We start from the raw sequence: 27,900 nt of genomic DNA, 5'->3' as shown, positions 1-27,900 counted from the left end.
GCTTGAGGCAGGCTAATGCTGAGGAGCTGCTGAGTTTTGCAGTGGCACATGTGCAGGCACATGTTCTGCTTCCTTTTTCCCTGCTGCAGCCCTGTCTGGAAAATGTCATGAAAATGCACTGAGCATTTTCAGCAATTCCAAACAACTGGAGCCAGGTGCAAGGTTCCTCTGCTCATCCCTCTGCCAGCACCCAGAGCCAGCCCAGCTGACTGGCATTTCAGGAGAAACTTCTGCACAGTGCGAAGAAATAATTAAAATTTTGTCCACTCAACTCTGATTCTTCAGGTTTTTTTCAGAAGTGTAAAGCAGCAAAAAGCATGTCTCCTTCAGTTAGCCACTGTGCTGGAAGTTGGTGTAGACAGTGGGAGGCAGCACTCAAAGGTCAGCACTAAAATTGCCCTATGTTAGGGCATTTACTGGGGTTATGTTCTTCTCTAACCCTCAGCCCTCTACCCTTCCTTTCTGCTACAGTAAAACACTTGGTGGTATGAAAGCAAGCTGTTGCCTGCAGTTCTAAATGATCTTATCCCAGTGGTTCTGTGTCAAGCACATGGCACAGTTCACAGTCATATTATTATTCATATTAGTTCTCATTAATTTTATGTGCTACTACCTTTTTTCCAGTGAATGACACATTTCTTAATTCTTCAGGCTGGACAGTGTTATCCACTTAAAATAGAGTGGCTGATTTCTTGAAATCTAAACTTGAAAATCATGCTCTCTGGCACCTAGTGTCCCGAGGCCCTTCCTTGCTGCTTCCATGCCACTGCAGCATTTGCCTGCCCCAGGCTTTGCGTGAGCTCCATTGCCCGTGTAGGTGGTGATCTGAGGATGGCTTTTTTCCACTTACACTGCAGAAGAACAAATTGATTTCAGCCTGCTGAATGTTTCAGTACACCGTGTGTTTTCTCATTTAGAAACCAATAAGCGAGTGTAAGTTTCCTTTGCTAACTGCAAAGGCGTACTTTAGATGAGGCTGTGAGCTAATTTTTAATTGCCATCATGCTCAAGATTATTTGGGCTTTCCTGCAGTAAAATGACTACGAGACGGAGGGTTTTGGAGGGGGTCAGACACAGACTCTGCAGAGCTCTCTCTGAGGGCACGGTCCCTCCTGAGGGAAATGGGGTCAATGCATGGAAGGAGGTGCATCTCTCCCTCCATGCACTGCATCTGGAGGGAATTTGTCTGGAAGGCTAACCTTCCACTCAGTGATGGATTTGAGGAACAGCCCAGGTCTCCAGAGCAAGAGCAAATGAAACAACACAGATTCAGCTTGTGGGCAGCTGCTGTCTTGTTGTCTCTAGTGTGTCCCATGTGTGTATGCACGCACACCCACGCACACACAAACACACATCTCTGGCACCTAAAATATTTGAAAAAATGTGCCACACCTACCACTGAACTTTGGTGGTTCTTTTTCATCACCTTGGGCCAGCTGGCCCCCACACAGGCTGAACCAGCTCCTGCAGTCCAGGGCAGTGCTGGGGCTGTGTGGTTCAGACCTGGATCCCCCCTTTGCTTGCTTGGTCATAGGCTGGGACACTGCAAAAGATAATCACAGAGGTTTGTCCTGTGCAAGAACAATAAGAAATAAAGGTCACATCGAGCTATCTCAACCTCATAAAAACTTTTTTAAGAGGTCAGAATACAAAATGTGAGCATCTTAAAAACAGTAAAAGATTTGTTGTAACTGAATTGCAAAAGTATTAAAAGAAGGAAACTTGAAAACTCCTTCTTTTTGAACCTTCATTTAAAATTGCCTATATTTTGAGCTTTATCTTCTCTGATCTTTTTGACTCATTATTGCATCATTTTTATGCTTTTAAAGTCTTGGAGGCTACAAGGTCATCCCATGAAAATTGGGGGTTTACTTATTCCAGCCTTGCTCACTTCCAGGAACAGGTCTCAAAGTCTTGGAACATATTTGGTAAATCTCTCTGAAGAAATTCCTCTAGGATCCTCTGGGAATCATGTTGGTGAACAATTCACCAAAAGCTGGACCTATCTGGCAGCAACACCCTAAAAAATGTGGAGATCCTCCTATTAGTGGCATAAACATCATAAAAATGCAGAGGTCCTCCAGTTAGTTCCATAATTGACCGCTGTTCAGAAGTTTGGACAAAATTCTTTTTTTTCTTAAGAAAACAGTTTCTTAAAAAGTATTCAACAGACCATTACAAAGGTTTTCTTTTGATACTACTCAGTAAATTATTATGGTTTGTCCAGAAAAAGACAAATCTGCATGCTTCTGAAGGTTCAGTTTTATGGAGAAAACTGGATATCTTCCCTGCCCAAATCTGGAGCTAGTGTAGAGGATAAGGTATCAAAAAATGGCTGGATACTCCTTTTAATGCAGGGAAGAAAAATCAGATTAAGAACTGTAATACATATGAGCAACCACTTATTTGGGGCAGCATCACAACCACATCAGCCAAGTGCTATTAGGAACTTTGCATAACAATATAGACTGAGGCTGGCATGGCCAAATACTTGAATGGAGTAGCTTCAAAAGTGCTTTTCTAAAGGCTGGCAACAGAAAATTGAAGATCACCGTGTCTGATTTAGCTTTTCATTGTGACAGTTGGTAGCTTTTTAACAGATTTTAAAATAAACTGCATTCCATCATTTTGCAATATACATTTTATATCTATTCTAGCTCCTGAAGATAACATAAAACATCTTCTTTAAGGAGCAATTTGGTCTATGAAGAGTCCTGTGAAAAGATAGCATTTTCCACAGAAATTGCCTGATGCTATTCACAATGTATTAAACATGTAAAGTATAAAGACCCACAAAAACACTCTGAAGAAGAAAGCCATATTACTCCTGATTTAGGCTAGGATCATATATGAAATTCTTGGACCTCTTAGAAATATTCTGAGACAAAGCTTGGTTAATCTGGTGTGAAAGGCAGACAAGTATAAGATTATCTTAGTACAGGTAATAGTATTCCAAGATAGATGCCACTTTATATGTGAGAATGTGCTACACAGGTTTTTGGATTCCCTCAAGATCTCTTTATTAGCAAGTACATAAAAATTGCATATGTAGTGGCATTATAAATATTGTGCACAGCCTTGCTTAACAAAAATAAGTTGTCTTATTTGCTAGTGAAATTTGATGTGCTGTCTAATAAATAAGCAATTGGGAATAACTTGCTGGGTTTTTTTCTTATATAATTATATCTAATTCCTGGTAGTGCAGTGACACATCTCAAGAAAATCAGGTTATGTTGATAGAGCAATAAAAAAGTAACAGTAAAAAATTATGACTACACTTGAAGTTTTACTTGTGATAATAGGCAATTGTACAAGAATAAACATTCTGGCTTCTGTTCAATAATTAACTTTGAAGAGCAACAAATATATTTTTCTGTACTACTAAACCTGGACTGCTCAAGAATTTACATTATAAACTAATTGCATGGGCCAGACTTTTTAGCTTAAACGTATACATCGGTAACATGTCATGAAACTCGGTAGCACTTGGAAACTTTTACAAAACCATATCTGCTACTAATCAGAAGCAAGAAGGTTTTTCTGTGTGTCCTGAGTGTTGGCTGGTAGAGTAACGTAATTGGCTTATGCACTCTGAGCTGAAAGATACTGTGTTAGAATATCAGCCTTCAGGAAAAAGTTATTAGATGTTGGTGTGACATTAGCACCGTGGGAATGTCTGGAAAACAGTTTTAAGAAATCTGGGAAGGGAGTATAAACCAAGACTAACTCTAATCCAAGAAAAAAAAGTAATGGAAATCTGTCTCTCTTTTTTTCATAAGGATTCCAGTCAGTCAGCTATTTCCTAAAGAAATATTTCTTTACACAGAACTTGCTCTTAGACATCATTAGAAGAGCAGGGGGAAATCTCTCATTTCCTGTGCTCAGGCCTATTAATACACATGGTCTTCATTAAGCACTATCAGTTGTTGCTGAGCACGTGTGCCTTTGTCCTATCAGCTATTCTACGTGGGAATCCTGCATGGGTCTGAGTCCAAAAACAGTGCTGTGGTTGCTTTACTCCTCTGAGCAGGTCCATTGCATTTGCTGGGATTGCTCTCTTGAGTAAAATTTCCAATGAGTTCATCCTGGCATGACTGAGTGCTTTATCTGCGTTAGCCTCGTAGACCTTAAACCTGTATGGCTTTCTCTTTGTTTCACAGCATCAGTAAACACCCAGGCAACAGACCCAGAGTATCAAGCTCTGTTAATACCTCTATGTGGAGTGGGCTTTTTCCCTCTCCTCCTTCCCCCACGGAGCACAATGTCCCTGCCCACTCCCCAAAAGTCCATAAATACAGTATGAAATAAAGACCTTTTCAGAGTTGGAAGCAATTTTAGTCTACACATCAATCCAGAACCTATGTTTTTGTTACATTCCTGAAATGCTCTGTAAGAGACTCTGATTTGGAGGAGATGCAGAGTGAAATAAAGAACAGTTTTGGCTCAAGGTCCAGGCAGGGAGATTATTACTGATCCCTATGGACATAGACTACTTGCAACAGCTCTGAATGATTTCCCAGCTCTTTCTCTTGCTACTGTTGTAGGAAAAACCTACATAAGCAAATGTTCTACCACAGAGTGTTTCGGGATATGTGAGTTTTATTAATTGAAAATTGATACCAAGTTTTAAGAGATAGTCACAATGTCTGTGGACACAACATATTGACAAGAACATGGTGAAAAGTTGCTTTTTTTTTCCTGTCTCCTTTTTTCAGCTTGCTTAATTTATCCATAACATTGGCTATAATTTATATTTAAAGTGTTGCATGGCCAAAGAAGAAATTAAATAGAAATCAAATTGGAAGGATTTTCCTTCAACTATTTTTATTATGGAAACTCCTTGATGAAAAATGAAAGGATTACATTTTTTCTCCATTCTAACTATGACCTGAGAAAAGGATTCGTTGTTTTGCACCAAAGCTAATAAAAACAATAGTGCAGACAAATCATCACTGGAAAGGTAGTGAGTGGTGTAATAAAGAGTAAAAGCAGGGCAACCTTTCATCACTGCTGCAGCTCTGCTGCCAGAGCCTGATAGTGTTTTTCATTCCATTCTACTGACAAATCAATGGCTGCAGAGACTAGAAGATATAAAATTAAAATATTTGTTATTTTCCAGAGAAATTAAATACAGTTGCTGAAAAAATGAGAATCACACAACCTCTGATTGATTTCAGTCCACTGTATGGACAGCAATGGCCTCAGGCCTGCACAGAAGGAAACCTTTTAGGCTCATACATAAAAATATATATGTGTGTGTGCACAATGTGGGACACAATAATTTGAACCTCCTGTGGGGTGAAAAGGTTGGGGGTTATAAATATGAAATTTTAAAAGTGTAAAAAACTATAAATTATTTCAAAATATTGGACATTTTCTAAAGTTAAGGAAAGACTGCTCTTTTTCTAAAAAGCAGCTCTTGTAAAGAAGACTGGTTAGCAGGGGACAAGTTTTGTAGGCTAGACACAATCTCCACTGAACTCCACTAGGAACTTCATTGGTTTTGCACTGAAAGCTACAGAGCACACCTCTCTGATTTTTTCCATATTCATCTGGTTTTAGCATTAACCAGTTTGAGTACCAAAGTAGGTTTTTTTCCCCAAAAGAATGCAATATAAAAATACAACGTTTTTAATTGGAATAATAGAAGTAAATGTCTTGAAACCTTTTTTTAAATTATTTTGAGTACTGATCTCACTGGTTTTACAGCGGCCTTGTCAGGAGCAAAAGGGAATGAGTGAGGAGCCATGGAGAGCCCTGGCCCTGCAAGGGACTGGGGACACAGGGAGCCTCTGCCTGCCTGCCTTGTGCAGCCCAGAGACCCCACTGTGCCCAGCCTGGGTGTGCAGGGAAGGTGGGAGCTGCTGCCTTGGGGTGTTCCAGCCCCATCAAAGGCATTCCAAAACGCCTTTGGAATGCAGGCCTGGCCATCCTTTGGGGTGCAGCATGCAAGATCGTGCTGGGTCACTCTTGATTAAGGAGATTATTTTAACATGTGCTCTAATGGAACTTCAGGTTTGAAAAGAATAATTTGGGCAGCGTAATAGTATGGGAACGGCATAATGCTCTTTATTTGAATTAGAGGAATTGATCTGAGGTAACAGGAACATGTGGGCTGGAAATAGTAATGTGGAAATATTGGAAATAGCATTTTTCTTATTTTCTTTAACTTCCATTATTTTAGATATTTAATCAATTTTGTTGCTCTGTGACTACTCATATGAAATCTATTTGTTTTTCACTTGCATATTTAAAGAGTGGTTACTAGCTCTCTCAAATTCTCAAATGGATTATCTGTTTGGATTTTTTGACTGGCTCCATTCAACACATAAAATGGGAAACAGTTCCTATAAAAGAGGACACTCCATACCCAAAAAAGGAGCTAGTTTATTTTGTTTAAGGTTTTTTGGCTCTACTGTGATAAGAAAGCAGCATTTCTCAGATGTTTCTTGTTAGTCTCAGTGCTAGCTACGTTCCAGATAAATGTGAACTTTCCAGAAAATGACAAAAGCAGTATCATGAATCTGAGGCTGCAGAAATAGATCTCCTATTGGGAATTAAAAAAAAAAAAACCAAAAAAACAAAACAAAAAAAAAAAAAAAAAAAACAAACCAAAAAAAACCCCAAAAAAACCCCAAAATCTAAAAAGCAGGGCTTGCACTTGCCAAAAAAGGCAAGTACTGAGAAATTTATTTTAGAATCTATTAAACTTTTAGTATACTTTGTGGTGAAACATTGTCTTTACTCAAGGAAAGGCAAAAGATGAGAGACATTCCACCTTAATTTCACATTTACCTTACTGCTGTGCTTAACTGCTGTGATGATCATAGGGCTGAAGCACCTGAGGTGAGGACTAATGCTCTGTCTCAGGTCTCACTTGGATGCTTTTCAGTGCTAGATTCCCATCCTCTGGCCAGTTGTCCCCAGCAAGAAGAGCACTTTGTGCAGCACATGTGGCATCCTGGAAGGACCTGGCTTGTGGCACATTTTATCGGAGAGGTGACACTGCTTTCCCAAGGTCACTTATTTAGGTGAGAATCTGCTTGTCCAGGCACTACCTGGAAAAAAAAGAGAATATATTCAAACAAAGAGCCTTATTTCTAAATTATGTTGACTGATTAATAACAGGCTGGTGTAAGAATACGAACTACTCACAGTGCCTTAGACACAGGGTAATTGTTCATGGCCTGGTTCAGGGCAATCAATGTATAGACAAAGCCATGCATATCTGAAATGTACCAAGAAGCATCACTCCATCGACTTTTTCTACTTTCGATTGTCTTATTTCTCTGCATAAAGATGTTTACTAACTTACTAGAGGTTAGATTGCACAGTCTTTTCTCCTCAAAACTGACACAGGCTAACAACCATCTGTTATAAAATTTACAATTCATAAGGGATGCTATAGAAACACTGAGTACAACTGAGTAAAAAATGTTCTTTAAAAATAGGCTCCATTTTCTATTTTCTTTAGGAGGAGGGGAGAACTTTTTTATTTTATTTCTTTTCAGGTATTTTTGGAGGACATCAACTCCTTCCATAAGACAGGTTGGATTTTTATAGTATTAGACTGAATGTGCAGGAAGGGAGTCAGCAGTGAAATAAATCTACCTAAATGAGGCCACAAAGTGGTTTCACATCTTAACTCTAAAAGCATTATATGTGCTTTTTTCTCAAGTTGTCATATCTTCATTGCACATAAAATATTTTCCTGCCCATGTCAAAACACATCCAGAAACACCTGGATTTCAGTGACACTCAGCTGGGGAATGCCCTGCACAGTTTTGGTCTAGATTCTGATGTGGAGTAAATTACCTTGGCTTCATCAGCTTCAGTTCAGTAAATCAATAGCTATTTACACCAGCTCAAGAACTGATATGTATTCCTTTCTCTCCCCTTTTTTCTATAGTCTCTTACTTGAAATGAGTAAAAATTACAACATGGATAAACAATACAGATGCACTTTTAATAAAAACAATTGCATGTTTAGGATTGTGGATATTGGGAGCAAAGTTGAGTGAAACAATGCATGCAAATCACTGAAGGATTTCTGGCATCTTCCAAGTCTCGGTCTCAAAGCATCTCAGTATTAGCCCCTGGACTTACCACGAGGAATAAATACTTACCACAAGCTAGGATACAGCTAAACTTTGAAGTCTTGATGTCTGACCTCCAAGAGCCTGTAAAAAGGGACAGACAACCAGATGAGGGCAGCAGAAAAAGAATGCATGCATTTGTTTTATTTGGAGTTTAGCTTTTAGTCAAAAACACATGAAATTAGAGGAGATTGGATATGCTGGAAAATGCAGGGATAGGGAGTTGGGTGGTATGCTGAGGATTTTGAAAATTAGCAGTTATGTACCTTGTCACATTTTTTCTAATTTTCCTCTCTTAGAAAATAGCATGAGAAGAGTCCATGTTTGTAAAACTGAAGGTGTTCTTTACTGAAGAAACCAACTGCATCCATCTTTCTGGGGCTTTCCACATACCCTGAATTCTTGGCAGAGACACTCCAGACTTCTTTTCCTTGAAAGATGAATTCCTCATTCATATTCCATATGGGGCATTTCTGTATGTCCCTTGTTTTTTACCTTTTATCCCACCAAGTTCGTAAGGAACAGAGATCTCATTCCTTCACAAAATGAGTGAGTGAATAAAACTGCTTCTGCAGACCTAGTCCCATCACAGTTCAACTTTGCAGAAGTAGAGAAACATCTCAAGAGAAAAGTTGAGTCAAGAAAGAGGAAAGAAAAATAAGTTTTAAAAGAGCAAAAAATGCAAGCAAGCAGGATTTCTGCAAGCTAGAGGAAAGAGAAGGAAAGATGAATAGGGTCAGCCAGTCCTTGGTTGAAGCAAAGAGGAAAGTTTTACATGAGAACTAGCCCAGTGGTTTAGAATAGGAAGGGGAGAAGGTGTTTTGCAAGTAAGTGGGAAAAAGAGGATGAGATCAATAATATTCATGGGAGACCTGTAAAAGCAAAGAAATTAATTATAGGTCACTATTAAAAGGTGGGGTTTAATTGATACAAGACTGGGAAGAATACATAGAGATACTTCAAGATGAGTTTTGAAATCCAGAGACAGTAAGGACAATGTGGATAAACTGGCAATACCTTGAAGTACATTTACTCTACTCAGGAGTAAAACTCTGTGTGAAAGTTCTCATGTCACCCATCCCCTTAAGAGGGAGAGCTGGGAAGCTCAGGCCAGCTCAGTCGCCTTTGGGCTGGAATGGGGCAGGAGCAGCTCAGGTTCCCTGCAGGCCTCTGTGTGTGTAGTTGGCACATTCCTTGTCTGCTCTGGGCCTTGCCCAACTCCTTATTATATAGTGTATCTCTTTCAGGAGCAATGCCTTCTTACAGAGCACAGACCATGTAAGAAAAAAAAAGCCAAGGCTTATCTGTGATCGAAAGCACACACATTTTTGCTAAGGCCCCTCTCTCCAGGCCCCTCAGACTCTATAATTCTGTCAGCAGCCTAAGTCCCTGCCTATTGCAGATTGCACTTTAAATGAGTTTCAACAGTACCTGATGTTCCTTTCATTTAGACTTTTTTCACCTCCCCCATCTGAAGGGATACATTCAAACAAAGAAGGCAAAAGTGCAAAGATTAAACGGAACTTAAACCAGACACCTTCTGCACTCAGATAGCTGTGTCCTTTGTTCAGAAGTCACTTACAGCCCTCCCCCTACACTGAGCTGTATTTTTCATTCTTAGCAAATCACAGGACCAGATGCTCCTTTTGACATGTGGAGACAAGTCACAGATTTGGAGGCTTTCTCAATTTGTGTTAGCTAATGTAACAGTTATTATAGCTACATTCTCAATATTGGAGAAACATGCTTCCCTGACTTGATTTGATTTCTTGTCAAAGTAGCTTACAGAAAACACAAGTAGCTATTACCTGGCTTACTCTCTGTTCTGTTAAGTTTATTTTAAAAGTGGCATGAAATTAATTTTTTCCACTTTGGGTTATTTCTTTTTTATTAGTTTTCAGTGTGAAATGGTTGAATCTGACTTCTTTCTCTAAAACTGAGAATCTGACAATAGTGAATGTACAGCTGGGATGGAAAGTTGATGCACTGACAGTTCCAGAGGCCAGTGTTTATGATCAGTACTGTAGTGTACAGTTTCTGCAGCACATTGTAGTCTCAGCCATGGAGGAGGGCCCCCCTGTACCCTGTGTGCTGAACAAACTAGAAGCAGGAACAGACAGTGGCAAGGTAACCTTTGGTAGTAAGGGACTTGTTTCAACTCCATGTTTGGCCAGTGTGCAGCTCAGCTGTCACAGAGTCAGTGCAGAGCTGATGAAGAAGTGCTGTTTGGGTGTTTTGAGTCAAGATATTCTCCTGAACAGGACAGTTCATGAACACCTAAATGTGTGGGTCTAGATGAAACTCGAATAAAACTCCCAGCGAGCATGTTCGCTTCTGCTGAATCTCTGCAATTGTCATTGTAGCACAGAGCTTGTGATAAATTAATTCATTTTGATATTTGACTTGAGCATTATACTGTTACTTTGAGTAAAGTAAGAAAAGAGGATAATTTCATGTGTGTACCATAGCAGGGGTGAATTGTCAGTCATCAAAAAATCTATTCACACACAATGATGCTTAGCACTGGTATTAATAACATTCTCTCATTTTTTCAGTGCAAAATGTATGCTCATTAATATTGTAATCTGTATTATAGGTGTTTTTGTAATAGATATATGTATATATTTTATCTAGCTATAATATACTTTATCAGCTGGATGTAAGTAAACACACAAATCTGTGTCGTGCAGGTTGCTACATAGCACTAGAGGGTGTGAAAATGTGAGCAGGTTCTTCAGATTCTTTCAAATCTGTGTAGAACAAATAGGCTTTCATTTTTAAAGGCCAGGACCAGATGTGGTAACTGCGTGGCACTTAATTTTTCTTCTTTGGAACGATGAAGGGCTGAGATGACCTTGTAACTTCAAGGAGTCTACAGCAGTGATTTCAAACCTGACACTTAGATCAATCACTAAATCATTCCTCTTAGCTGAACTGACTCATTGCCTATTTGCCCACCATGAAAAAAGCAAAAAGCACAGTCCTTTTAATGTCCCTCTTGTGTTTGAAGGCCATTCCTGTGTAAGGCCTGTCCTAAACAATATGCTATCCAGGCATAGAGCAGCCAACCTTTCTAGTGCAGAAGCTGCAGGTAATTTAATAAATGATTCCAGAAGCAGCAGGTTTAATTAACCTACATCTCCTCCACTCAATAAGCCAGCCCATGGCAGCCCTGCCTACAGTATCTGCAGGTCTCCCCCATAAACCCAGTGCCCCATTTCCTCCCCCTCTCCCAAAGACGCTTACAATCTGCCCCCCTCCCCCCCCATTTCCTAAATCACTGTCCGTACCCCTCCTCCATCCCTTGTCCCTAAAAGTACTCCTTATTGCAATGTCACACGTTTTTTGTTTTGCTCCCTGCAGTTCTGTGCCGCTCCCACCCTCTCCCTGCCCTCCCTCTGTTTACATTCTGGCTTTCTGCTCTGCACCCCCAGAGCCCGGGTATTTGTGCTGATCAGGCAGTCCACACAACGTGCCACTGCCCAGCTAGCTGCTGCCAGCTGAATGAAGAAAGCCTCCTTTCTCGGTGTCTTTTCCTCAGAGAAAGGAATAATACAGCCATTTTCTCTCCTCTACCAACGCCCGATTTTCATTAAGCTCCTAGGAGAGGAAGATTTTTGAGACCTGTGTCCTGAAGGCATTGTCAGATGTGGCTGAAATTGGCTGGCATGTTCAAGATCATTAGGGTCAGGGCTGACAGACAGGCTGGTAGAATGATTTCATTATTCTTTTCCTTAGAAACCAGGCTAAAAAGAGTGAGTTTGACAGTATAGTTGATACTGGTGTTGTAAGCAAATAAGTTATACCAACAGAAGTGCCTTTAATTTGATATTTGTTTGTCTGCAGTAAGACTCTTGCCCGTATTTCTTACATCTCTTAAAGAATCATGTCCTTGCTACCAGCAAAAATGCACTCCTGGCCAAATTTTAATTAGCAGATAAAATGCCTCCCCAGCAGTAACAGACCACGCTGTAAGGAACAAATAAGAGCAATGACTTCATTAGAAATTCTCTGACAGTAAACTTAGTTGTGTTAGTTGTTTCCAGTGCAGTCCAGCACACAAAGCACTCAGTGTTCTTTGAAATTTCCTGTTTCCATAACACTCGTCAGGAAATGCTGAGTGTATGATATTTAGACTTCTGTACCAAGCACACTTGGTGACATTCCTCCGCTCATCAGGGGCAGCGCACGCACCCTCAGCTGGGCGCGGCTGACAAAGGGGCATAGGAAAGAGCAGCGAGGAACTGGCATTCATTGCAGAGGGGAAAAAAAGAGAATGGTGTGTGGTTAAAACTTTTACCTGCATAAATGCAGTGTTGTGTGAGAAACTGCATAGACAGATCAAGTGACTTCCTGAGCAACTTTAATCCCCGGTCCAGCAACAATTTACTGTTTTCCCTTGGAAGTACTGTTCAGCTCATTATACCTTGGTTATCCTTTCACGAAGCATTCACAGTCTTTACCTGCATCACATGGGTGTTGTGAAGTTTCACTAATTAATATGTGAAGATTCTTAAGTCAGAAAGTGCCATGTAACTGCACTGTATTCCTTTTATTACTTCCACATAAGCTATTTTGATCAGACTCTTCATCTGCACAGCCATCAGGAGATCTCATAGCAGACAACTGCGGAGGTAATTTTTTTCTTTACTGAATTGAGCCCCTAGGAATTAATGATTGACTGCTAATAGGTTTATTCCATTAAATATGGGGAGAAGGAAGGTTTTGCCTGAAGTGAAACAGACAAAGAAGGAAAATATCCAAAGAAAAGTGAACTCTGTAGAATATAAGAGACCATCTTATGGTGTGTGTTGGAAGTAGATCTCAGGAATGGGAGAAGGTTTATAATATTTTATACGGTCTGAAGGTTTGCAGTGAAGTTTGGGCTGCACATTGCCTACTTTCACTTCATGATTTAAGAAAGGAACCTCTGTAAGAACAAGCAATGAAATCTATCCTATTGCTAGTAGAGAAGTTTTGCAAAGTAAATGTTTATAAACCTTTCATATGAAGTTAATGATGCTTATTAAAATGTTAAAAGCAGTCATTCACAACGACTCCCATTTTTAAGAGCGATTTTATTATCACACTCTGCTCTCTGAATTAATGGGCAGCTTAGTTACTTATTTGGTTTACAGTAAAGGTTGGCCAGATTATACAATTTAACTCATTAAATATTTGGAGATTTTTGAAATTATAACTATTTATAAAGTCTGTAGTGTCTAAAATATCTGATATTGTGACTTTAGGCCTTGAAATAATTCCTAATGCTGATATCCCTTTCTGTACTCCTAGGATTGCAACTTTCCTTAGAGAATTATATTTGTATAGCTTTTTTTTTTTTTTTAATCTGAAATAGATCCACTTCTAGGTTTATCAAACTTGCTATTTTATGGCAAATCACAGAGGAGTATGGGACTGAAAGCAGGAACATGCCATTCATAGCTTCATGAGTATGTGACCAAACACTTTATGCTTACAGTTTCTGGTTATTTTTAAAAAAACATCCCAAATTTTATTATCAATGTAGTATAACTGTAATTCCACAGGAAGCACAGCTTTATTGATATCATTAGGCCTCACATATGGACCTACATTTCAGCATATACTGTGTACAGTATAAGAAGAGACTTTTGAATCCGATATGTAAAAAGTTAACAGATAATTTTTGGGGGAAAAGTATTTAAAAGTGCTAGTAAACACTTCTGGTAGTGTTTCTTTGTTGTGAATTTTGGTTTTACCTTGGCTTGGTTTTGAAAGGAAGAAGGGGGTAATTTTCTTTTCAATTTGCACAATGCAGTGTCAGTCCTTCTTGCCTTTCCTCCCCTTCCACTCTATCTAGAAATCTTTTGTACAAAACTGTCCACTTCTTACCTGTGCCCACTTGTACTCTACTCATTGGGCAAAGGAAGTCTGGCACTTCGACTTTCTTTTAATAAAAGACATTGTAATACTTAGAAACATTTCAACATTCAGACTAAACTTTCAGTTATCAAGGGTATATTTCCAGGAGTAAAAGTATGAGGAGTTAAAATAATTTTCCTTTAAGTAGAAGTCCAGAAATTTCCATGGGGATTTTTTTGCAAGTGGGAATGGAAATAGAAACTCTGTTCTTCGGTCTTTAATGAAGTTTCTAGCTTGCTGTTAAAAAAGAGATTCCTTACAATTGCTGCATGACAAATTTCCCACCTTTTCTACCTTCCATGTTCAGTCAGTGAGTATACTCCCTCTGGTTCAAGGTGGGAACAGGAAGACCACGGAGGACAAAATTGGTTTCAAGGAGAGAAGAAAATATGGTTGCAGTACAAAAACACGTCAAGGAATTCTAGGGCAGATGCATCAGCTGAAACTATTTTATTAGTAATAGATAACTGGACTTGAAACTAGTAACGTTTTAAATTTTCTATTGTTCTCTTAACTGCAGTGCAAAAGCAACAACAATCTACAATTTTCTGTCCTACACCATCTACACCTGACTTCTAGTTTACCTTTCTTTTAGCTGTCTCTCAGCCACAGACAAGTGGTGTTGTATCATTAAAACAGGAATTGACGAGTAATTTGCTTCATGAGTTGCTACATCACGTCACACAAGTTATAAGTGTAAATATATACCATTATATAGATATTTTTGCCAATTTGCCATTTCATATGTACTTACACTGTGAATTTCTACAGGATCAGAGAGAGCCAGACAAGAAAATTGAAAGACATTTTTGCAATCACTAGTTTGTGAGGGATGTAGCTTCAAGACCAGAGTGTATTCATTTTAAACTGCTTAATGAAATGAACCAAAATAATCTCCGAGTAATCTGGCAAGCTTATAGGAGACTGGAAAAGAGTAAACATGGAATCTTCCTTTCAAAAATAAAAAAATGGAAAACTGAAGATATGAGTGATATAGACCAGTCAATCTCCACAAATATTCTAGAATTATCTACTTAGAAGGAACTATTTTCTTCTTGGAAGACAATAGTATTGTTAAAATATAGGTGGATATATCCGTGGGAAATATATCACATCAAAGCAATACAATTCCCTTCTTTTTCGGATTGCAATAAGTGATTCAGAGGAAAATGGTAGATAGGATATATCATTCATAAAGAATCTGGTGTTGTCTAACATTGCTTTCTCACGGGGTATTGGAAAAGGGCAGTCCTGATGTGATGATAGTAATGGGAATGCACAGCTTGTTAAAAGATTCTCTCAAGTACTAGGAAATTTCAAGTGGATATCTACAGGGACCAGTTCTACACTCAGCTCTTATATTATTTTCACTGGTATCTTGTACAATGAAATACAGAATGCAGTTACATCACTTGGGGGTGACACCAAAAGGGTTTGACTGTGAGCACTTTGAGAGACAAAGCTGTAATTCAAAGACATCTTGGTAAATTGAGGTAATGGTTTGGTGTCAACAAGAGTAAAATCAATTGGTGCAGTCAGAAACAGAGCAGTTAGAAAGTTCAAGTTATAAGCAGGGAATGGGATGGTGTTGCAAAAAAAAAGAACTTTTTTGGGATGTGCTAACAGAAATGTCACATTAGAAACAACAGGTGTTTGGATCCCTGTGATAAGCATGGCTGAGGCTTCAGCTGGTAAATAATTTTCAACATCACACGCTACAGAAGATGTCTACATATAGAAAAATTATAAGATATCTATAAGGTGTAGCATATGAGCAAGTTTGAATAAACACTGCTTAATTATCCCAGAAAGCAAAAGATTGACAGGAAAAATTGAACTTTCAAGTATAAGCCAGATATTTTTAATTTGTGAGTATTTATGCTCAGTGACCTACAATGATATCAAAAATAAATAAATAAATGTGCTTCACTTCTGAATTCTGTGTGTTCAGAAGTTACAGTGGTTTACACAGAGACATTCTAGTAAACTCCTTAACCAGCAATTTTAAGAACAGTTTAACTATGGTAAGGATGATTTAAGTGTTCTTGATTCTTCCTTCATGCAGGGAGTTTGACTAAGTGCTCTCTTGAGATCCCTTCTGTCCTGTGTTTCTGTGATTTTAATTTATATGTAATTCTAAAAAAATCTGGGTCATTCTATTAATTTTTTTATACACCAAACAAAAATGTTAGAGAGGTGAATAACTCTATGAGCTAGGATACAAATAGTTTTTAAAGTTTATCTTGCCATAGTTATTTAGTCTAAGAAATACCAACTCAAGACACAATATCTAGTTCAACTAAAATAAAAAAAAAAAAATCAAGGAAAGTATTGAAAACCTACTCTTATTTCTTAAAGTCCAGGTTCTAAGAATTGTATTTCAGTTGGATGCTGGGAAATAAGTTATTTCTTTGTCTTAATCAAAATCCCTGACAGTTGTCAGTTCTCTGAGTTATGTGCTGTAGATTCACTAGATGATATCTGCTCTAAATAAGATCATAGGACAATGGTGAGTCCAGCTTCACATCTCTCAGGAAAAGAAAATTCTCCTTTCTCATTATATCTTTTACACTCCAGCGTGAAAGTCTCTTAAGTTCTTACAGGAGACTGACTTGACCTGGGTTTCCTTTAGTCAGAAACACTTTTCTTGTTTCTTCTTGTCATCCGCATGGGTAAGACTCAGGCCAGCTGCCTCCTACATAAGTACTGACACTGGATTTGTTCCTGTTTGTACAAAAAAATGGTGGTTTCGAATTTGTTCTTTAGATTGTGAATGCAGATGGGAAATCATGCACAGGCTGCATGTATCTAGTTTGGGAGAGCTCTTGGAAACTGCACACAAGAATAAACCCTGCCCATCGGCCCATCCATCTTTTCAAAGTTACAGACAAGACTGTCGTGTTTGGTACTTGCCCCCAAACTTTCTGCTGGTAGCAATCAGCATGAATTTCACATGAGGAAAGGTAATTTGTACTTAATTAGGTCCAGGATCATTAGGAAAATGTTATTTGCCCTTACAGATGTATAAATCACAGGAAGAAAAACTGAATTTGAATCTTTAAAACCACTCAGTGAAACAGTTAAATCTGTACGTAGTCCTAGATTTCTGTTTAGGAATGATTGGGATGATTAAAACATGCTAAAAAGCAGCCACTATTGGGCTTTTTCAAGTCTGTATGCTTATTAAAAGCAGAAAGCATGTGAAACAATGATATAGTCCCTTAACTAACAGTTTATCTACCATGAAGGAAAATACCATTATATCAGTCTTGATGAAACCTAATTGCAATTTGACTGTGATCACATTAACTGCTTTGTGCTCCTAGAGTTGCACATTAAAGGTGAATTCCTGAGTGCATTAATAAGCTTAATATCAGAGTCTTGTTGAGAAGAAATGTTTTGTGAGTTGTGTTGATCAAACATAATTTTGATCACTTATACTTGGTATTAGACCTGATTAAATTCTACAGAAGTCATCCTCCTGACAACAACCTTTTTTTCTGCTCTCACTCACAAAAAAAGAAATCCCTGGATCCCAACTGTGCCTGTAATGAAGGTGAATTGTGTTTAATGACTTAAAGAGTGCCATTTTGTGCTTAACAGTTTACATATTGCAAATTACCCTGTAAATACTCTGTTCCTAGATCAAATTAATTGTATAACAAGTTGTACTGAGAGGCAGAGAATTTTCTTTGCTGCTTTGGCTCCCAGAGTCTGGAAGCTTAAAATGGTTTTCTTTAAATCCTATGCAAAAGCTCTGTCTTAGCTCCATACGAGTACTTGAACACAGACATGGAATTCACGATGGATGCAAATGTTGTAACTCAATATTTAAAACAATAAGTTGTGATGACCTTTATTGGACTTTGACTTGCTTGTCTCTATTAGTAAACCAGTGTACTCAAAATTGTTCAACTTCGCATTTTATGCACATAGCTCATTAAATTTAAGCTGGACAAATTGAGATCAGCTGTAATTACTGTGGGCTTACATGGAGGTGGAGAACCTTATAGCTCTCTACAACTACCTGAAAGGAGGTTGTAGCCAGGTGAGGGTCACCCTCTTCCTCCAGGCAAGAAGTGGCAAGACAAGAGGAAATGGCCTTGAGCTGCACGAGGCGAGGTTTGGATTGGATATTAGGGAAAGTTTCTGTATGGAAAGGTTTATCAAGCATTGAAACAGGCTGCTTGGGAAAGTCACTGAGGCACTGTCCCTGGAAGTATTTTTTAGATACTTAAAAATGTAGATGTGGCACTTAGAGACATGGGTTGGCAATGTTGGGTTAATGGTTGGACTCAGTCATCGTAAAGGTCTTTTTCAATCTAAAAGCTTTTATGATTTGATGATTTTATCCTTGATAGCAGAGCTTATTTCCTCCTTTCCCCGTTATCCAAAAGACATTTTCCTGAAAGCCTTTACTGTCTGTCTGAGATGAACAAAGACTAAAGGCAGAGATGAAAACATAGTTGTGGTACTTAAATGATCTTTCAGGAAAAGCTCCAGGCCACTGATTTTGGATCAATTTAAAACCACATAAGTCACTGATGACTAAAGCCAGTCTTCATGTTCAGCAATAGGGAGGTGAGCCCGGTTCATAGAGGACATGAAAATATTTCATTTGGAAAATATCCCCAGAAACCTCTGCAATCTCCTACCTTACCAGCAATTTTTGTATTCAGCTGGTGCTCTGATTTTCACTGTGCTGCTTCTGGAAGAGACCCATTTATCAAGGGCTCTGTCAAACACAAACATCAGACTTGTTACTTAGATCTGTCTATTTAGGGAGCAGAGTTCTCAGTGCTGCCTGGACACTTGTCAGCAGCCTTAGTACCTACTTCTGTGTTTATAGGCTCTGTCATATGGCTTAAGGCCCCTGTGCCTTTCTCCAAATGTGTTCTGCTTTCCTCAGAGGATCTGGAGTGTGGCCCATTGTTTAGGGGGTAAGGACAGTGTCAGCCATGCATCGAGGCCTGGGAGTTTATTACTGCTGGCTGCTGCAAATGTTCTTTATGAAAGAATTTGGCTGCTTCTTAAAAGGAAAACAAAATCATTAATGCTGCATCCTGGGCTCACTGTGTGTGGCTTCCTAGTTTCAAAAAATGGGTCTCCTTTTCTGCTCTGTAGCTGAACCTCAGCCTCTGCTCCTCACCCTAGGTGATAATGAAGCATTGTTTCATTACTGCCCTTGTCACACAAGCAGGGAAGTGGAGATGCAGGGCTAGGGGAGGCCACAAGACTATTGATCTTCTTCAAAACTTGAAAATCCACATACTCAGGCTGGTGTTAACTCACCTGAGATGTGGCAGAGCGGAAAGCTTTTATTTGCTTGTGACCCTTCCTCTGCCCAGTAATAGCAGGTAATGGAAAATCAGATGCATCCTCACTGCCAGTAATAAATTTCTGCTCCTAAACAATCCATACTATCTCCAGGAGCAAACAAAATGTTCACCTCTAAACTCTTCTGTGTCTGGACTGCAAGATCTTTTGACTAGATCCAGAGCTCTCTGAAGCACCAATAGCTGATTTGTTCTTTTTCTCTCCTTCCCAAGACTTTAAGAGTCTTCTATGGACTTTATGAAAGAGAAAAAAAATCCTAATCGAAAGTAAGGGCTGTATTTCTAATCATAAAACTTGACTGTTTTATGGGATCACGCTAAAACATGGGAGGGTTAGATGGCCTTCGGGGTTTTTTGTTTTGGTTGTTGAGATTTGCTTGTTTGGGTTTTTGGTTTGTTTTTTTCTTTTGGGGAAGATAGGAGAGTTGTTTGTTTGTTTTTTTAAAGCAGCAATTGCTACTGCTAATCAAGTTACACACACAACCAAAATGGCAATTGGAGAAATTCAACTTTCATTTTAACTGATATGAAAACTAGTTTTACTGCACATTAATGATTTAGTAATCCATGTTCTTTCACTCTTTGTCCCATTTACCGTTTTAATATTTTCTATCTTCACTGGTTGCATAGGAATTTATATTATACTTATGTTTTCCTTGTTTTGTGTTATTATGTTCTGCAACTGTGGATTGCTGCCTCATTGCACCTTACATTTATAATTTTTAAAATGTATCCATCTCCACCACAATCTTCTATGATTATCCCTGAGAAAGAGAAAGCAAATGGAGATAATGAGTGAGTTTCCCATTTCTCCATCCTCTCTTCTTGCTTCTGTGTAACTGTGGTCTTAGCAAGGCCATTGTCCCATCTTCCCTGGCGTGCTGTGCCCTCTAACTTTAACTTTTGAATTAGCTGTGCCTCAAAAGGAAATCTGAATTCTCCTACACGGAAACCACTTTTAAAAATGACAACAACAACAACAAAACCAAAACCAACAGTTCCCATACATTTAACATAATAAAAATGGCCTGCTCTTGCAGATGTTAGTTTTAAATTCTGTACAGTTTCTTGTAGTTATTACAACTTTGTTCAGAGGGGAGATGCATTGTGCTTCCGCTTCTGAAGTGATTCAGTAGCATATAAAAATCTGCAATTTCTCAGGTTCCATATTTCAGTGTTGAGAGGAGGAGGGAACATCTCTAAGCTTGAAAGGCAAAAGACCTTGTGAACATACTATTTAACAGCTAGTGGAGTTTTCTCAGATGATTAGAAATTAATACTTTTTTTTAAGAATACATAAGAATACATAAAACAATTTTTTTATAAAAATAAAATAAAAGAATTTTAAGAATACATAAAACAAATGCTGAATAGAAAAATTGGTCTGATTCTATACTGATAATCTTAACAATTCACTCTGTTGTCCTTTTCATTGCTCCCCTGGTTTTAAATGCACACGTTGGTTCCTTCTCTCTTGCTCTTTCATGGATTGTCTGTACAGATAGTGGCTCTGTACAGACAACAGTACTGAACCCTGTCTCAGAAGGCACAAATGAAGATTTTCTTGCACCGCTTATTTGTTTGGTAAGGGCAGAGTGAAGTGATAAAACTTTCTGTGAAAACTAAAAAAACATGGATTTTTCAGGTTCTGTGTTGACGCAAGACCATGGAAGAAAGGCTTCTGAAAATGTTCCTGATTTCTAAGGAGAGGGTGGGAGTTAGGTGAAATAGTATGTAGGTTGGAAGCTTCTGAGGGGAGAGAACAAATTGTAGAGAGCAGTTACAAGAACAAAAACTAGGGCTGTCTCTAGGTTAAAAATGAAGAAATGTTATTGATGCCTAGGTATTGAGAAAAGTACGGCTAGTAGGAGTGGACAACAGCTTAAGGGTCTAAATGTATATGAAGGAAAGGTTGTTGATCTTCATAATTACAGCCACAAAACATTAGTAAATTATAGCACAAAACTGTTATAGGATGCTTGAATGGCCTTCAAGTGTGAGAATTGCTAAGAGTTTGTGGTTGTGATAGCACTGGGGCTCTGGCAGAGTTTCTGGATTGCACCTCTTTGTGATGGCTGTGATTTGCTCTGAAACATCTTTGCTGACCCCTGCCATGCTGCAATTCCACTGAATCCATGATGGAGAAAAACTGTCATTATTCCCAGTTACAAATTACTTCTCAGTTACTGGCAGGTACTGACTGACCAGTGAAGCAAGGTTCCTGACCACACCAGCTTTCAGTGAAAACCAATGAACAAAAATATCATTCTATTAAGAGATGCAGAGGATGGTGTGTCACCTTCACGTTTTGGTTGGAGTGCTACTATCAATAGGCAAAGGTCTAGGTTATCATTTAGAAATCTGGTGGCAACAACACATATTTAAATTAACAAAGGCTTGTAAGTTTCCTATTCTGACACGAGAAGGGAATTTTAAAAAGCAACAGCCCTGCATATATAATATATCTGTGGGAACAGACTTGTGTCTGCACTGCAGCCATTCATCCCTAGCTGTGTTTCTTGAAGCCTTTCGCATTTATGCAAAAGCACAGCATGTGGGGGAAATCTTTCATTTCCAAGACTTTAGATTTGCACTTGATTAAGCACTGATCAAAATCATGTTGATCATGACTTAAATCATCCCAGGCACTGATTGAGGGCATCATTGGATCTGGAGCTCACAGTGAGACGCAAGAGGCAGAGACCTCCCCCAGCAGGAGTCTAGATCCTGGAGAAAACTAAATGGAGGTGTTCTGTGCACTGGGACAGTGTAGACTGCTGTGCCCAAAGCAGGGAGAAAGTCTGAGAACTCATTCTGCTTTCTTGCTATCACTCTCTGGACGCACTGCCCAAAAGGGGCAGAAATAAGAAAACCACCAGAAATCTCAGAGAAAAGAGTGCACCTATGTGCAGAGCCATGAAAAAAAGGAGTTTGTTGCTTACTCCTCCAGCCCTGACAGCCCATGCTACCCTGGCAGGAGGCTGACACGTGTGCCCACTGGGGTGTATGCTTGTAGATTTGCTGGCTGTACTTTACTCTCATCTTGAGAACACCAGTCACACTTCCTGAGTAAGCTTGAGTGATTTTGTTTCAGGGCTTAATTAAAGTAAATGTAAGAATTACAAGAGAGAAGGAAAAATAAGTGTTCACAAAAAGAAACATTGACGATGCATTATGTTCCTAGCCTCCTTCCACTAATGGATTTGAATCCTTAATGAAAACAACATCACTCGAGAGAAGATGGATCTGGAGTGTGGAGGGCATGCAGCCCAGCACAAAAGGGTCAGCTGGCCCATGCAACACTCTCTTGCTGCCACAGAAAGGGCAACTGTGGAAAGGGCAATTGTGAGAGCAAAGTAAGGGTAAATAGTGGATATCACTGTCAAATGCTACCAGAGACCTGTCACCAGGTTGAGGAGCAGCATCTAAGAGGCAATTCAGAGTAAAATAGTTTAGTACTGTGTAGCCAGAGTTTATGTGAGTTTATGTGAGGAAACTAGATATCTGGAGGTGAAATGAGCTATTGGTGACTGACTTTTTTAAGTGGTCTGAATCCAGAATGAGGGAATCAACAAAACCCTGAATACTGTGAAATTTGAAATCCAGACCAAATCCTTTTGATGTGTCATCTTATTTTTCAGCTCCAGTTGTAATAAAGAGCAGCAGATAAAAAGTGGGAAGACCTTTGTTGGCTGTTCACGCAGCTACAGAGGATCAGCTGCCAGTTAAGTTGTGGGTGCTGAGCTGAGGCTGAAACTAGAAGGATAAAATTATAAAAAAGTTCTTTTAATAGGAATGGTAACTTTAAAAATATGGTCTCATGTGGTCTCAAACTTTCCCATGCACAGAGAGTGAAAGAAGTGCTAAGGATATACTAGAATAAGTCTGATTTTGTGGGGTGTGCAGGTCCTCTAAGGACTCCTCACCTCAGGACCTGACCTGAAAATGCTGTAAACAAAACCAGTTCCTGGGATTCTGTGTCCTTCCTTTGGCTGTCCATGACTTTCCATCCAGTTCCCTGGAAACAGTTCACTGTTTTTCCCTTACACAGATGATGGTGGCTCAGCTCCCTGGAGAAAGAGCTGATACTAGTTATCATTTTATCATTGAACACAGCTGCTCTGAATTTTAACAGGTAAGTCTTCTGCATCTGCAAGTAACATATGGCTAGCACAGAGCTGCAGCTTCAAGAGTTTCCTCCTGCTCACATCTCTTTCAGGTAACTGTGGAATGGAAACCTGCCACTTCAGCAAAGGCATTTAAAGCATATAAGCTATGGGAAGATATACCATGTAAACATGCTGTAGTTAATGTCAGGTATCCTGATGTGTGCTTAATATAATCTTTCTGACTTTGCATTTGTGTGCAGTAATATCCTCTAGCTGTTAACACATTAAGTGCTTCCAGGGTGGCACAATTGATAACACCTATATAGATCTGTAGTTAGCAGGAAAGGACTTCATTCAAGCAAGAAAGCTCATCTAAACCTGCAGCTTCCTCAGAAGGGAAGAATCATAACTACAGGGTGCATTTTGGCTGCAGCAACCAGAGGTACAGCAACTTGACAATCTTGGAGGCAGCTAACAGTAGTGCACCTCAAAATGTTATTTACATGGTCGTGCCACTGAGACACCTACCCCCAGGGCTGCTGCCCACACACTTGTGCCCCCTGCCCTCCTTGGATTGGCTGCTCTTTTTCGTGGGTATTTGCCATTTCAATCACATCTCTCTGCTGTTGCATAAAAGCAGGCATTGAATTTTCTTGCTGTCATGGAACAGGACGCCACAACATCTTATGCAGGTGAAAGCAGTACCTCAGATATTTGAAAACAGCTACCCATTGCCTTTAGCTGCATCTTGTATGCAGCTCTGCTTCCAAGAACTGCAGTCACAAGAGACGGAGGGGAAAATTATTGTTGTTGTTTGGGGCAGGGAGAGAGGAGTTATTTCTCTAAACTTGGAGCAGTTGCAGTGTATGTTCCTTATCCCATTTCTTAGAAATTGCAAATGGGAGACTTGCCTAGGTAAGCAAAATCTGCATGGATGCACCCCATGTAGGTAGAATAAGATAATAGTTAGGTTGACACACTGCATTGCCCCAGCATAATGACACATGGTTATAGCTAGTGTGTATCTCTCTCAGCTGTATCTGCTCTAAGGCATAAAGAGGATAAGTGACTTGTACAAGGCCATTCAGCAGATCATTCATAAAGCAAAAAGTGCAGAGGTCTTAAAAACAAATTATCAGTCAGGAGGCAAAATTGTTACTCTGAAAACTCTCATTTTTTTAATTGTTGTGGTTTTGTTCTAATTTGGAATGATATACTGTGTATTTCAAAGACATGATTATATCCTCTTTTCCCATGTGACCTCTGAAGATAGCTTATGCTATGGAATAACATTAACTGTCATAATGTCAGACTTGAATAATTACTAAGAAACCGTCAAATATAAAAAATCAAAACATTCCTAGAATGTGGGGGAAAATGCAAAATTCTTAAATTTTTTTAGTGGAAAACTACTTGCTGAAGAAACTAACTTTCCAAAGAGAAACTAACTTTTCAAAGACATATATTTTCCATGACTGCCTGACAGTATGTCATGGTATTTCCCTACAAGCATGGCAGGGAAATATTGATTTGTGGTGTAGGTTCACGGAGTCCTTGCACACTGTAGTAATGCTCATATCTGTTCCCAGGTATGAACATGATCTTTTCTAAATCAGAATTAAGTGATGTGGCTTTTCAGTGGCTTTTTTTCTTTTAAACTGAATTGACACCCTCTAATTCTCTCTTCTTTTTTTTTTTTTTTTTAATGTGCTTTGTTGCTTAACAACTGAGCAGTAGGAGTGGCATGTAGTAGAAATTGTGAAAGGCAAACTGTAATTTTTAGAATGCTGGAAAAGAAACCTACACAGCTGTCAACTGTGAGCCATAGCACATTTAAACCTGTGACTGCATCCGTAAGTAAGAGGAGGATGAAATAAAAGCAAACAAGTTTTTTGCTGTCCTGAAACATTTAGAAATACCAATATAACTGTATTGAGTAAAACAGTGGGAACTAGCTGTGGCCTCCTGGAAAAAGTTGCACCAACCAATCCAAGATGAAATTCAAATGCAGGAAAGAATATAGAGTCTATCATGGTTCTACTGATATTTGCAGTAATGGCATCACTGATCCAAGAAAGGATTCTCACAGTGCAATGAGCACACGGAGTTAATATCAGTTGAACAACCCCAAGGTCTTATGCCATGAACCACATGGCATCTGTACAAACTGCAGCATCTGCATTTTGGGAAGGGGGGAGATGGAGCTGATAACAACATATGAATTCCAAAGGGAAGGGGTAGATGAAGGCTGATAAGAGAAGGGTTTACCTCCACCTATTCCTTTCCCCCTGCAGGGGAAAAAGCACTGCACCTCTTCAGTAAATGTAGAAATCTGCAGTCACTCCACCCTGAGCTGCTCACTCCACCAGTACCAGGGAACTCCAGGAGGCATTTTGCTGTCTGAGAATGCTTTTGCTGCTTCTCCTGGACATGTGTTTTTGCACTGGCACTATGAAGTAATCAAATGTGCCCTGGCCTGTGTGAGCCTCCTCCTGAAAAATTTATAGGACTAGTGTACCGGTATAATCCGTGATTTCTTTGCTATGCATCTTCCAAGTCCAGTGGTGGGGCTTTTTTTTCTCTGTACTTTTGGAAATATCTGTGGTTCCCTACATGCCCTTTGATCTGGTTAAGTGCTGCCTCATTCCTCCCCTGTAAGCTGAGTGGGGTTCCTTACTGGAACAAGCTGTGTCTTTAAGCCGGATGAATCTTGACTCTTAGCTGACATAAATCACTACTGTTCACTTTTCTTCAGTGAAGCAACTGATTTGCTGTTGCTGAGTTTCTGTCCTACTGTCTCTTCAGTATGCAAACAGCAGTGAGCTCATCAGTTAGGAGTGGCCAATTTTCAATACAAAAAGCTGCTATAGTTCACACACAAAAATTGTCAGGGTAGAAAAGAAAAACCTTAGAGATGGGGGATTTTGCCCCACACTGATTCTTCTTTTTTTTCTTTCCATCTTTCTTTCATGAAGAGAAAGAGCAGCTTTGTTTTTTAGTATTGCTACCCTGCAGGAATTCAAAGATTAATGCAGTGTTTTGGCATAAGGTGCCTTTGTGTCCACATTTGCAGACACTAGCATGTGATAACATGGTACCAGTTAGAAACAGGACAACACAAGTTGCTAACCTGTTCTACCCACCACATTTTCCATTTGAAATAATGACAGCTGGTTAGCACAAGCAGCCTGCATGAAAAATAATTGAAACAAAAGCCTTACCTTTCCTTGGATGACGAGCAGAGGAGGCAGTGGCATTGGTTGCCCGGCACTGCAGCATGACATGCCCTTCCTGAAAGCTCTGATCCTGCCTGTGGAGTCTGTGCTGGTGCAGCCTGGGGAACAGACAGCTTATAATAAATAGAAACAGTTTCCCAGACACCAGCAGTGCCATTTCAGGCTCAAGCAATTAGCCCAGAGAGAGCTCCTGACCTAAGCATGCCTTTTAAATGGAGAAGAGAAGCATTCTGTGTGCACAACGTGTGTGTCTCTCCCGTGCGGGTCTGTTCATCAACCAAAACTAAAGAACAGTGTCTTGTGCTCCAAATGGGTACTCTTGGGCTCTCAGCTTCCATGTTCACTTCCTCAGCTACTTTCATGCTACAGAGCCCTCCCTCCCTGCCCTTCCCTAGGGTTGCACTTCTGACTATTGCTTTCTTTGCATCTGTGGTTTTTTCTTGTTTCTCTCAAGCGTCCTTGGGGCACAAATACAACTGTAAAAATTCAAAATTTGAAGGCTTCTTTAAAATGGCCTTGCCATAGCATCTGTTGTCGTGTATGAGCACCTCCTCTATTTGTAACCCTCTTATTTATTCAAAAGAACTTGGGTTTTCCCCCTGCTCTAGAAAGGAAGTGCAGAGCTTATCTGCCAGATTGAATGTCCTCTATATGTTTAAGTCTTGTCAGGGCAGCTTTTTCAAGGCTATGTTTGTCCATCCCCTTGTTAAGGCCTACAGCAAGCTAAGATTGTCTGTCTCCTCGGGGTGTGATTAGACACGTTAACCAAGACAATCCTATCAGAACGGGACTCAGCTAATGGTTACTGCATTGCATTCCTTGCCCCTTGGCTGGCTGCTGCAGCACCAGCTCCTGGCTGAAGCGGTGGAGGGAGGAAATCTGGCAGAAACGTTGTCAAGTTTTTGTTTGTTCATTTGGTGGGGTGAGTTTTCTGCCAGTGTAGTGCTCTGAGCAGGTTCACTGTGGGGTTAGAGAAGTGCAAGGTTTGGCTCAGAGGTACGTGCCAGGGGTGGGGAGCAGGGCGAGGTTCCTTGTTAGTCTGGTTCAATCGCACGCTGGCACAGTCCGCTGCCACAGTCCGCTGCCACACCGCCCCGGGCTGATCCCGGGGCCGAGGCTGTGCAGCGTCAGCCTGTCCCGGCACAGATGGGGCAGGAATAGGGGCAGGAGCTCCGCAGCTCCATCAGCCTGTCCCGGCACAGATGGGGCAGGAGCTCCG

At 39.8% G+C, this 27,900-nt stretch overlaps 2 long non-coding RNA genes across 2 annotated transcripts in view; one reads left to right on the top strand and one right to left on the bottom strand.

Annotated features, from left to right (window-relative positions):
* The window catches only part of LOC119702852, a 286,047-nt gene that overhangs the window by 196,025 nt on the left and 62,122 nt on the right, over positions 1 to 27,900 (top strand). The gene's annotated exons all lie outside the window — the stretch shown is intronic.
* On the bottom strand, positions 349 to 26,976 carry LOC119702851. The gene is made up of 4 exons (XR_005257465.1): positions 26,667 to 26,976; positions 8,127 to 8,180; positions 6,796 to 7,058; positions 349 to 1,543 (listed from the first exon to the last, which is right to left on the bottom strand). It is a non-coding gene; the product is annotated as an uncharacterized LOC119702851 (long non-coding RNA).

This window comes from Motacilla alba, chromosome 6 (genome assembly GCF_015832195.1).
Source record: "Motacilla alba alba isolate MOTALB_02 chromosome 6, Motacilla_alba_V1.0_pri, whole genome shotgun sequence".
NCBI classification, from domain to species: Eukaryota; Metazoa; Chordata; class Aves; order Passeriformes; family Motacillidae; genus Motacilla; species Motacilla alba.
Note: the sequence above shows the minus strand (reverse complement) of the source record. Positions and strands in the feature narration are given on the sequence as shown.